The following is an 11,800-nucleotide window of genomic DNA, read 5'->3' as shown; positions in this document are numbered from 1 at the left end:
CTGCAGCAGGTCACGGTGTTTATTTTTGTACCAACATCTGCACAGTGTCAGCCCAGGGCACCACCAGTGGGTTCCAGCCCCCACGGGGTTTGGCTCGGGCAGGGGGCTGCAGCCAGGGCTCCCACCCCACTGCGTAAGGCTGGGGTGACCCCGCTGCCCAAGCCCCTGCCTGCACTGCTGCTGTGCAGCCCCCTGCCTCTGTACCCAGGCACAGGCTGGGGAGGGCCACACACCCTCACCCAGAGCAGGGTCTCCTTCTTGCAGCCGTGGCTGTGGGTTGGCCCCTCCAGCTGCAGCTCGAGTGCCTGCTTGGGGTGCAAGCGGGCATCCCATGGGGTGAAGGGCAACAGTGGCCACGGGAGCCCGTTGTGCCCAGGGGGCAGCTGCAGAGTGACAGCACCAGAGGCACAGCCACGGCCAGTGAGCAGCCAGCGGAGGAGGCTGGTGGGCTCCCCAGGGAGGTGTCAGACAGGTGAGTGGCTGCGTGGGGCTGGGTGGGGTGGCACCGCTGGGGCCCCCTGATGCTCCAGCAGGCACAGGGTGGTGATGTGGCCACGCTGGGCAGCCAAGGCAGGGGTCCTGTGATGGCTGTCAGCACTGCAAGGGTTGGTTCCTCGTACCAGGAGCACCGAGACCACCTCAACGTGATCTGGGCAGCAGTGCCCAGTGCTGTCACCCCTTGGCTGCAGCCCTAGCCAGTGTGGGTGTCACAGCCCAGCAGCAAGCAGGCAGCAGCCTGGCTGTGCCAGGAGGCCAAGTGCAGGGCTGAGCGCTGCTCCCTGTCAACTGCATCCACCTGGGCCCCGTGCTGCAGCAGCTGCACTGGCTGCCCCACCAGCAGGAAAGGTGCAGTGCAGTGCACCCCTGGGTGTCTCAGCCCTCCGGGTTGGCCCTGGGCACCAGCAGCAGCTCTGCCAGCGCTGGGTGCTCCTCCAGCACCAGCAGGTACAGCAGGATCAGCCCTCAGCATCAGGCAGGTTGGGGTCGGCCCCGTAGTGCAGCAGCAGCTCAGTGGTGGGGTGGTGGCCACGCAGGGCAGCAGTGGTCAGGGCAGTGTGACCCTCGTGGCTGCAGCAGTCCAGGGCTGGGCAGCTCTCCAGCAGCAGGCACAGGCAGGGGCAGTGGCCGTCCCGTGCAGCCAGGTGCAGCAGGCTCCAGCCCCATGTGTCACAGTGCTTCTCGTCCAGCCCCCAGGCCAGCAGTGCCTGTGCCATGGCTGTGCTGCCCTGCACTGCTGCCACAGCCTGTGCTGTCCACCCCTCAGGGTCCACGCGGTCCACGGCTGCCCCCCAGAAGAGCAGGGCACTGACCACTGCCCTGTGGCCCATGGTGGCAGCCTCCAGCAGTGCTGTGTGCCCAGCCACATTCACCTCGTCCACCTGGGCGCTGGCCTCCAGCAGCAGCTCCACCATCCTGGTGTGGTTCTTGTAGGCAGCTCCAGCGGGGGCATGAGGCCATCCATCAGTCGTGCTGCTCCACATGGGCACCGTGCTCCAGCAGCAGCTCCACCAGCTCGCTGCAGCCCCGGCTGCCTGGCACCCAGAGGGCAGCCACTGAGAGTGCTGCGTGCCTGTTGGCATCAGCAGGGTTGGGGTTGGAGCCACAGGACTGCAGCAGCTCCACGATGGGGCAGTGGCAATGAGGGGGGGGTCTGGTCCACATGGGCACCATGCCGCAGCAGCATCCAGGTGACATCCTTGTGGCTGCCCAGGAGGCTGCCTGCAGTGCTGTGCAGCCCTCAGCATCTGCTCCATCCACCTCTGTGCCCATCCACAGCAGCGTAGCCACAGCCTCAGCATGCCCGGCCCAGGTGCTGAGCGCAGGTACCCAGCCCCCCGATTCCAGCCGGTTGATGTTGGCACTGTGGGCCAGCTGGCACTGCCACGCTTCAGTGTGTCCCTAAGGGGCAGCCAGTGTCAGAGGTGTCTGCCCGCTGGCATCAGCCGCCTCCACCCGCACCCTGCCCCAGCAGCAGCTCCGGGGCACAGCAGCAGCATGGCCCTGGGAGGTCCCCCAGGTTCCTGGGGGTCTGGGGGGCACGGGCCATGCTGCGCCCTGGGCGCCCCGTGGCCAGCAGGACGGGGGGGCTCCTCGGTGCGGACCCTGCTGCCGGGCCCTGCCAGGGGTCTCCGCGGGGCGAGGGGTCCGGGGCACCGGCAGCCCCGCGCTGCGCCCCCCGCCCCACCACGGGAGGGCTCGGGGCAGCACCGGGGCTACAGGGACCCCGGCGCGGCCCCACCGAGCCCCGGGGCACCGGGACCCCGCGCGTGGGGTCGGGACCCCCCCGGCTGCGGGGTGGGCTCGGGGCGGAGATGGGGGCGGCTCTTACCGTGCCCGGGAGCGGAGCGGAGCGGGGCGGAGCGGCGGAGGTTCTGCCGGTCGGGCGGGGCTGGAAGCGGCGGCGGCTGAGCCCGGGGCACCGGCAGGCTCCGTCCGCGGGGCTCCGCCGGCGGTGCCCGGACCGGCCCCGGGGCCGCACGGAGCGGGGCGCTGCGGGGCTCAGGTGCGTGTGTCGGGCAGGAAGGCTCTGCAGGGGGATCTCGGACCGATGGGCTGAGGTCAACTGCATGAAGTTCAACAAGGCCAAGTGCCGGGTCCTGCACCTGGGGCGCAATAACCCCAAGCAGAGCTACAGGCTGGGAGATGAGTGGTTGGAGAGCTGCCAGGCAGAGAAGGACCTGGGAGTGATGGTGGACAGTCGGCTGAATATGAGCCAGCAGTGTGCTCAGGTGGCCAAGAAGGCCAATGGCATCCTGGCTTGTATCAGAAACACTGTGACCAGCAGGGCTAGGGAGGTGATCGTCCCCCTGTACTCGGCTCTGGTGAGGCCGCACCTCGAGTCCTGTGTTCAGTTTTGGGCCCCTCGCTACAAGAAGGACATGGAGGTGCTTGAGCGGGTCCAAAGAAGGGCGACGAAGCTGGTGAGGGGCCTGGAGAACAAGTCCTACGAGGAGCGGCTGAGGGAGCTGGGCTTGTTCAGCCTGGAGAAGAGGAGGCTCAGGGGTGACCTTATTGCTCTCTACAGATACCTTAAAGGAGGCTGTAGTGAGGTAGGGGTTGGCCTGTTCTCCCACGTGCCTGGTGACAGGACGAGGGGGAACGGGCTAACGTTGCAGCAGGGGAGTTTTAGGTTGGATATTAGGAAGAACTTCTTTACTGAAAGGGTTGTTAGACACTGGAACGGGCTGCCCAGGGAAGTGGTAGAGTCACCATCCCTGGAGGTCTTCAAAAGACGTTTAGATGTAGAGCTCAGTGATATGGGTTAGTGTAGAGCTGGTTAGTGTTAGGTGACCCTACCCTTGGAGCCGTTTCCATGAGATCCATCACCTCTCCAGTTCTTTACGTTATGCTGTGTTTTATTGATGCTGCCTAACACTGATTTCCTGGTGGAATACCATGCAATGCATTACCTGTGTCAATCAGTGCATGTTGCATTCAGGCTCTCACGTTTGTCAACCCAAATATTTGTCAGAGCTGCTTTCTACCGAGCAGTGCTGGTAGGTGTTAATTATTCCTGTAGTGTTTTACGTCTTCATTTATAAATGCAAGCTTTCACCAGTTGAGTTTTGGCATGATTTTAGCAGTCTGCCTGCCAGCCAGGTTTTCTCTGAAAAGCTCTCTTGTGCTAAACCAACACAAGTCCACCGGTGCTGCCCCACTCCGAGGTGTCTGCGTGGTTGGGAGCATTGGTGCGGGGTGGCTGCGGGGGCTGCTGGCAGCTGAGACATTTCCCAGACTGTGACCCTGCTCTGCCTGCCCTGCAGGGCTCTGCCCACAGCAGGGAGCTTGCAGAGCTGCTGGGATGGGGTGGGGAGGGGATGGGATGGGATTGCAAAGCATCTGGGCCCTGCAGCCAGGGCACTGGGCAGAGCTGGGGCAGAGCTGGGGCAGAGCGCGTGGCCCCCACCCATGCACGAGCCCTGGGGAGGACGCCCGGTGCCAGAATCAGCACGAGCAGGGGCTGAGACCTGACATGAGGATGTCGGCAGCATCCCTCGTGTGGGAAGAGGCTGGGGCTGGGTAGGAGCAGGTTGGGGATGGCAGCGAGGGGTGCCACCCGCGGGGGGTGGCAGTGGCTGTGCCCCTCTGCAGGAGCTGGGGGCACCGGACCGCCGCCAGCCTCGGCTGGGCAGGTTGAGAGCACGCTGAGGCTGCTGTGAGCTGTTGTGAAGCCACCTCTGGAAAGCCTCAAGAGTTGCCCTCTGGAACATGGTAACGCTGCTTCTGGCTCTTGTGTCCTGCCTTTACCTGTGAATTACGGGCGCTGTGTTTTCCTCGAGCACTTTGGGTTTTTGTGTACACACCTGCAAACACGCCAGGGCTCAGCAGGGCCTTTGGTTCTTTGCTCCATCCAAACACACACAGGGCAGCCGCGATCAGCCCCTGCCTGTGAGGTTGTCACTGCTCTGAGGTCATCCACAGCTCGAGGCTGAGCCCATGGCACAGCGTGGGGTGGTGGCCGAGGGCACTGGGCTGCGATGGGCGCTGCAGGAGATGTCCTTGTGCTACTGCTCCTGGTCTGCGGAGCTCCCGCTGCTCTCTGCATGCCCCAGCTTTGGGCAAGGTTTTGTTTGGTGCCACGGCTCCTGCAGGCACAGCGCTGTCAGCGACGATCACCTCCATGGGTGGGAAGCACCGCGTCGAGCCCAGATGGCGAAGGCGGCCGAGAAGTGCTGCTGGTGCACCGGGGAGCCACGGGAGCTCCGGTGGCAGCTGGTGCTGGGCACGGGGCACCTCGAGGAGGAATCCTGGCGCGGTGGAGCTGTGCTTTGCCTGCCCACCCTGCTGGGAGGGGAGGAGGCTCTGGGACATCACTGGAGCCCCAGCCCAGGCTCGCACCAGCGCTGCTGCTCTTGCACTCGTGCCGAAGGAGCTGGGGCTGTGTGGCACGCGCTGCCCTGCCCCGCTGGGTCCCACGCTGCAGGTGGCCTGGTGCAGGGCTGGGTGCATCCAGTGGGGTATACCCAGGGGTGAAGGTGATACGGTTCGGTCAGGGAGAAGGCAACGTGGAGTTTGGTTCCAGGGAGCGTGGCTTATTTTAGGATATCGCAAGCAGCTTAGCAACAGCACTACGCAAACCCGAGGTGACCCACCCTGACAGCACAGCGGTGTCAGCAGTGTTTGAATCTCTTTCAAGTGATACGGGGGATATGCAGGCTTCTCGTTCTGGCAGCAAACCCAGTGCAATGTCTTGGCAGAGGCAGCGGCCCCACAAGGCAGGGAACAAGCCAGAAGCCTTCTGCAAGGAGGATCCTGAGCCCAGGGCCAGCCCGGGGGTCTGGGTGCGGGGGGAGCAGGGATGGGGGTGGGCAGGGGGCTGCGGCCATGGCCGTGGCACCTGGGACCCCTCCTCATCCCACAGAGCTGACAGAGCCAGTGAACAGCCTTCTCCTCCCCACCCCCGCGCCATAGTGCTGCAGCTCGTGGGGGAGGTGATGCTTGGGGAGCCAAAATTAGACCCAAGAAGAATTTCTCATGTTTTGATCCTGGGAACCATTCCCCCCCCCAGAGATTTGCAGATTTCCACCCAAAAACCCTGTGTAGATGACACAACCCAGGCAGCTCCCACACAAACCCTACTTGCCCCGATGGTGGGGGATGCCCCGGGCATGCCGGGGGCTGTGGGGTGGGCAGGGAGCAGGGGGCCCAGCAGTGCTGTCTGTGTGCAGAGCCCCTGGTGCTTCCAGCCAAGTAAACCTGGTGTCTGTGTGTGCACGTGTGAGTGTGCAGGGTGTGTGTACGGGTGTGCAAGGGCTGCTGCTCTGCACTGCCTGGATGGGGTCAGCAGGAGCAGGGCTGCTCGGAGCTGCAGGGCAGCCAGCGCTGACGGCGTGCGGGCACTGCTCTGCCTTGGCCCCAGCTGCCCCTGAAGATGGGAACTGGGATCTCACGGCTCGTCACCCCTCTGGTGGTGTTGGGGATGCTGAGCCTGGGTCTGGGACTTGCCTCCTGCCCCTCCAAAGTGCTGTAACAAAACGGTGCAAAACATCCAGAGAGGAGCAGAGCAACCCCACCGCAGCACCCCCCGAGCTGCATGGGGACGGTGCCGCTCCCGTGCCAGGACCCAGCGGGACCGATCCTGCCCTGAGCAGCGGATGCGTGGAAGGGACACCAGGAGAGCCCTGGGAGGCCGCTTGGAGGGGCAGGGGAAGGGCTGCCGGGGAGGTTTCCTCACGCCTTTGCTTCCTGCCCTCGCTCTGACCGACACCGGCCCTGACTCATTTCCTGGTGGTGCTGGGATGAGGCCGGCCCTGGCAGCGCCTCACCAGGGTCCTGCAGCCAGGGTGGGCACGGAGCAGCCCCCGCACCCTGCAGGGCCCCGGGGCTGTGGCCGTGGCCGTGTCCCGGCCGTGGGGATGCCCTGGGAGCGGTGCCACAGCGTGGGGTGGGAGCAGCACCGGGCTCTGCTGGGATCTGTGCAGCCGCACCATGGTGTGTGTGGCACAGAGCTGCTGTGCTGCCCCCCTGCACTGCTGGGCACCAATTTTCTCGCATGGTGTTTGGCTCCCCTTGCCCCATGTCCGCACATCACCACTTCCATCCCTTGCCCGCTGCCACTTGTTTCTCTCTCTGCCTTTTGGGGGCTGTGCTGGGTGTCCCTGCTCCCACACCTCGCAGGGAGCCTGGCTTCACCTGCTTGGCAGGACAGCAAGGGGCCAGGCAGCCACCGTGGGTGAACAAAGCTGTGCCCCAAAACGTGGCAGGGAGATGGACACGGAGCTGAGGAAAGTGGCAGGGGCAGGTGGGGAGGGGATGTTCCCACTCCATCACCTCACAAAGCAGTGCCTGAGCTTTATTGTGCAGAAATTCGCCATCCTATCATTCCTTCATCCCAGATGTCCTTGGAGAATTAACACAGAATTAAGATATTAACATAGAATTAGCATAGAATTAAGATATTAAACAGCACTGTTCCCAGGACAAACCCCTGAGGGACACCACTCGCCACCAGCCTCCGCCTGGACACAGAGCCTTTGACCACCACTCTCTGGGTGTGACCTTCAGGCCAGCTCCTTATCCACCGAATGTTCCACCCACCAAATCCTCTCTCTCCAATTTGGAGGCCGGGATGCCATGTGGGACCGCGCCAAAGGCCTTGCAGAAGTCCAGGCAGCTGACATCAGTTGGTTTTTGTCAGCTGATGCAGTCACCCCACAGAAAGCCACCAGATCGGCCAGCAGACGGGGCTCAGCGGTGCCTTGTCCCCGTCCCCTCCAGTATTTGGGACAGACCACAGCCGAGGACAGGCCACCAGGGGCAGGGGACCAGTGCTCTGCTCTTGTCTGGCTTTGCAGAGGACATCTGAAGCTGTGCTCGGGTCAGGAAAGGATTTCCTGAGGTCAGGGACCCGGGAGGTTTGGCAGCTTGCTCTGGGACCTCTGGTGTTACGCCTGGGTGCCGCACGGCTACGGCTGTGGGCTCAGAAACCGGGGCTGGCCCCCCCTGCCTGAGAGCACCCCACTTTACAGAAAAGCATCTTCTGTTAGTCTGCCGAGCACGGCCCTGCTCCACACGAGGTTAAGTTTAATCCTGGTTCAATTAATCCAGCCTCCAACATCACTCGGTGTTCTGGAGCACTGCCCAGCCCTTGGCACGGCAGTGTCCCCTCGCTTCGCCACCTCCTCCTCCAGGGCTTGGCACCGTGGCACTGAGCTGCAGCAGCTCCCGGGACAGCCCCAGCACCCACCTTAATGCACAAATGTCCCCCCTAAACAAATGTCCCCTTCTAAGCACAGCCTGCCCCTCTCGCCCCCTGTCTGAGATGCTGAGCTGGATGCGCTCACAGCACCGTGCAGACGTGCCTCTGTTGGAGGGGGAGCCTTGGGAGAAATGCTGCCCCAGGGCTTTGAGAAAAGAGGAGCTGAAGGCTCTCCCACCCCACGCAGGAGCTGCTCCGGCTGCGCGTGGGGTCCTGGCAGCCTCCTGGGAGGCTGCTCACGAATTGCAAATATCTCCGGGCTGTTCTCAGAGAGACGGCAAGGCTGGAGGGATGTACTTGGTAATGCACGCTGCAAGAAGACCTGAGAAATGTTCCCAGTGTGCACAACGGGGAGGAGGAAAAACATTTTCTGTGGGCAGCCTCTGTGCTGCCAGGCAGTGCCGTGGCACGTGGGAGATGGGGGCAGCCCTGCGGGGCCTGGGGGGGTCAGGGCTGAGTAAATGGCAGCTGCGGGACGCTGCCCCGAAATGTGAGCAGCCGGCTTCTGCCTTTGTCTGAAAACCCCAAGTTCCTGTGCCGTGACATGGGAAGCCAAAGCCATGCCCCCCTGTGAGTCAGGAGATGCCCCCCCCCCCCATGTCCCTTGCACCCCGCAGGCCGGGTGCCTGCAGCTGGCAGTGGGTTGGGGCAAGGTGAGACGCGGTGTGCTGCCAGGCACTGCCCCGCTGGGCGCCGTTCCAGCAGCCCTCCCTTTCCCTTTTCAATTCCCCTGTCTTCACCTTCTCACGATAGTGACTTATTTTTCCCAGTTTTTCAGGTGAAAGGACACCCCTGCAGCATTGGCGAGATCCTCCCCATGTGCCAACGCAAAGGCTGAGCCGTGGCGCTTTTCAGCCTCCGTGCTCTGAGGCCGAGCTTTTTGGCTCCTCAGCTTCAGTTCCGAGATGAATTCCACCCCAGCCCATTTCTGCAGGCTTCCCCTGCACCCCAAGCAGGTTTCCAAGGCGTTCTGTGCTGTGTCCCCTCCGGCAGCAGCCCCCACGCATGCCGGCTGCACTGAGACTCCGTCGGTGTGCCCGGGGAGCGCAGTGTCCCCAGTGCTGCACCGCCAGGCCTGGCCCCGCCGGTCACCGTCACCAGCGTGCTCGGAGCAGGGACTGGAACCAAGTGGCTGTGGTGGAGCAGTGCGGGCGGTGCGGTGCTGGTGCTGTGCCACTGCCTGCTGCAGGAGGAGGTGGGCGCGTGCCCAGGGAAGTGGCCGCGGGTGCCCCGTGGGGACTGCGGGCTCCGCTCCCCGCAGGCAGTGCTGTCACCCAGCAGCATCCTGCCAGGATCCGCACCGGCCCCGCGCTCAGCACCACTCTGCCTTGAATCAATTAACAGATATATTTGGAAATCTATTCCCTTTGTAAGCCGCTTCCTCTGTGATTTGCCGATGCATTTTTAATAAGAATGTTATGCAATTGCTAAATAAAACTCCTTCCAGAAGTTAATTAACCAGGACAGATTTTCCATTAAAACCGGGCTGAAGCATTAATTTCTGTTACTGACTGAGAGCTGCGGAGCGGAGCTGTGGGGGGGGTCTGCACCTGCTTGTGGGACCAGAATGAAGCAGCCACCAAACCCGTGTCTGCTCCACTCAGTTCTGCCAGGGGCATTGAGTAGAGTACAATAAGAATAGAATAGAATAGAATAGAATAGAATAGAATAGAATAGAATAGAATAGAATAGAATAGAATAGAATAGAATAGAATAGAATAGAATAGAATAGAATAGAATAGAATAGAATAGAATAGAATAGAATAGAATAGAATGGCATCCATGTAGCTCAGTGGGAAGGGACCTTCAGAGACCATCCAGTCCAACTGTCTGACTGCTTCAGGCCTAAACAAAGTTAAAGCACATTACTGAGGGCATTGTCCAAATGCCTCTTGAGCACACCAGGCTTCGGGCATCTTCCAGTGTTTCACCACCCTCACGGTAAGGAATTTTTTCCTAATATCCAGTCTGAGCCTCCCCGGCTCAGCTTTGTGCCATTTCCTCGTGTTATAATGCAATTCCCTCATGAGTTAAGCTCTCGTATAAAACCTTTAGCCATTTTCACTACAATTGTGGTGAAATTTTACTTCTCATAATCCATTATAGTAGAAGCAGTGATTTTTTTTTTTCATGCTTAGCCTTTCTTCAGATCTGGTGATGCCTTGCAGCAGATACCAGCCACGGTACATCAAAACCTGGGCGCTCCGTGGGGCTGAGCAGAAGGGCTCACACGGATTTCCAAAGGAAATTTGGGAAACTTCACAGCTGCTTTATCTCCTCCGGAGACTGCATTACTGGAAACCCCACTTGCAAAGACTGCAGTGTTCCCTAGTGGGAGGAACAACAGCCTGGAGGCACGGGGCAGGAGCCAATGCTGCTGCTGCTGCTGCTGCTGCTGCTGGTGCTCAGTTTCGTACTCCCTGTGCTGTCAGCCCCATGGCAGTGAGGCTGCACTGCATTCCGCAGCCCTATTGAGGGCTGCAGCCCACTGTTCCCATCCTAGGGTTGGGATGCAGGGCCTGGAGCCCACCAACCCTGGGGGCTCAGCGGGACCTCAGGCTGCGAGGGGACACCCCTGAGCAACGGCAAATTGGGGTTGGGGTCCACCAGAGAGCAGCGAGCCCCCACGCAGAGGAGGATCCTGCAGCTACTGAGGGTGCAGGAAAGGAGGGGAAAAGCAACCTTCGCCCCCCGCTGGGCTGTGAGCTGCTGCTCGACCAGCCACGCTGCCCCCTGGCCCAAAAAAACACACTCGCCCACCCTCCAAGGAGGGGGTGTGCAGGTTTTGTCCCCCTTCATCCCCATGGGCTGCCTCAGCCCCTGCTCCAGCAGAACGGAGCAGAGGCTGAGCTGGCTGCTTCCCGACGTGCTGCTGAGTGCTACCTGCGGTGCGGGAGGTGCAGCGAGCTCGCAGGGGGTGGCAGCGAGCAGCCCCCGCGGGGTGGCCCTGGGGCACCTTGTGCTGGGGAAGCCACCGCATCGGGCAGCAGGGCACAGGGTGCTTGGCTTTGTCCTGGCCTGGCAGCCCTAATTTGGAGCCGTCCTGTGCTCCTCAGCCCCTGGGCCACCCTCCTGCACATGGGCTCTTGAACTTCTCAGTCCTGAGCGTCCCCAGGCCTCAGGCCATCCTCCTGCCTTGCTCAGCACCCAACTGCTCCAGCCCCCCGTGACCCCAGGAGCACCACGCACCCATCTCTCACCCATCTCTCGTGGGCTCTGCTGACCTGCAGCCCTCTGCCCGCTCTGCTCCTGCTGGGACAGGGCAGCAACAACCCCAGATGGGGGGGTGCTGAACCAGAGCTCAGCCAGCGTGGCTCAGGGACCCTGTGCTGCTGCCTGTGCCCAGCCTCCAGCACCAGCCCCACCAAATTCCTCCTGGCCACAAGGGGAAGGAAGGGCTTTGTCTGAAGGTACGAGGCAGCATGGATCCATAAGGTCTCACAAACACCACCAGCAAATTCTTGCAAGCCAGATGCATTCATACAGAACTTGCCACTAAGCTGTATTTTCTGCTAGCTGTGGGTCACTGAACCTCCTCCTGGCCCTGTTCAGCATTAACTCCACGAACTGCTGCCAGACACAGCCTTGGGTTAAGACAACACTGCCAGCTTATCGACTGGGGGTCTAAGTGGGGCCTAAAACACTGAACTGCAGCTGTTACCCCTCTGGTTCTCGTTACTCCCTTCTGCTCTGAGACAAGAGAAGTGCCATCCGTACTGCACACCACTGCTCCTCTTGCTTTTCCCCAGATGTGGGACCAGTGTCCTATGGGGCCTACTCAGTTCTGAGAGTAACTCCTCCTGACTGCTGGAACTGTGAGCAGCTCTCACCCCTAAACAAATCTGTAGGAGAAGCAGTTCCTTTAGCATTGATTCCCATTCGCTCCAACTGCTGACGCACTGCATCCTTGCGACTGTGCTTACACCTTTGTGTGAAAACACCACATGGCATCTTCCTCTTTAAACACACATTTAAGCTGAGAAACGATCTTTACATTCACAACCACCTTTGTTATCAAAGAGTTTACACTCTAAACCAAATTATTATGTAATCTGCAATCTATTACCTCCTGCAGCTACGCCAGGGAAGGTGAAACAGCAC

The sequence above is a fragment of the Anas platyrhynchos genome, chromosome 1, assembly GCF_047663525.1.
Source record: "Anas platyrhynchos isolate ZD024472 breed Pekin duck chromosome 1, IASCAAS_PekinDuck_T2T, whole genome shotgun sequence".
Taxonomy (NCBI): Eukaryota; Metazoa; Chordata; class Aves; order Anseriformes; family Anatidae; genus Anas; species Anas platyrhynchos.
Note: the sequence above shows the minus strand (reverse complement) of the source record.